Raw genomic sequence first — 1,066 nt, 5'->3', positions numbered from 1 at the left:
CCATGTTGCTGGCCAAGGCTGTGGCATGGCATGCTGCCCTAGGCCAACGTGCCACCGCCACCGCCGCGGGCCGCCACTCGACGCATCCCGTGCTTGGCTATGTAGTTTCGATGCCACAAGCCAATGCCACAAGCCAAGCGATGGCATGTGCCAAGCGCCCGCCTAGGCATAGGCGTGGCCTGTGGCCTGGCCATGCTGGCCAGCCTTAAGGGAGGTGCCCCCCCCTTATAATAGCCTGTTAAGCCCTTTTCAATCTGGCAGGAGGAAACATCAAGCATGTTCGAGGAGTCATAATGGGGTTTTTTTAAAAAGTAATGGTTTTTTGCCAAAACTTTCAACATGAAAGTTGTATGAAATAATTTAATACACCATAAAAAAAATTATAAAAAAATATTTGGCCACCGGAATATTTTATTTTAATTTATTTCAATTTTAATACTTAAAAAATAATAAAAATTACTAAAAATACTCAAAAAATTCTAGAAAAATTCCAACAATTATAAGATGAGGCACTAGTAATTATAGTAATTTTTTTAATTATTTTTTATTTTTAATTTATTTTATTATAATTTTTATGAGTAAATAAATAATTAAAAAGCCCGACGAACGTGCAAAAACTCTTAGAGAAACCCAGCAAGCATCGGATAGCTCGAATGCAAATAACAAACGCAACAGGCAACTTCCGAGGGACATACTTTTCCCAACAAGCTTCCACTGGGGAAAGCACTAGCAACGTGTTCGCAAGTCAAAGGCAACCAAACCGGCTATTACCCGAGGGACAAGCATTTCGCAGGGCAACATATACGTAAGTCAAAGCCAAACCAAATGGCAATTACACGAGGGACAGGATTGCTTGCCAAGGGCGTGGCATGCGATGTTCTAGCCCAAGGCCAAGGCACGCCACGCTGCGGGACAAGGCCGTGGCAAGACATGCGGCTGGCCTTGGCCTTGGCATGGCATGCCGCCGGCTTTGGCTGGGCTGCGTTGGCCTTGCCATGGAATGATGCTGGCTTCGGATGGGCTGCCTTGGCCTTGGCCTTGGCCGTGGCATGGCATGGCATGCTGC

Source organism: Camellia sinensis, chromosome 6, assembly GCF_055761805.1.
Source record: "Camellia sinensis isolate YWXY chromosome 6, ASM5576180v1, whole genome shotgun sequence".
Lineage (NCBI taxonomy): Eukaryota > Viridiplantae > Streptophyta > Magnoliopsida > Ericales > Theaceae > Camellia > Camellia sinensis.
The sequence above is the reverse complement of the archived record's forward strand: the minus strand, read 5'-3'. Positions refer to the sequence as shown.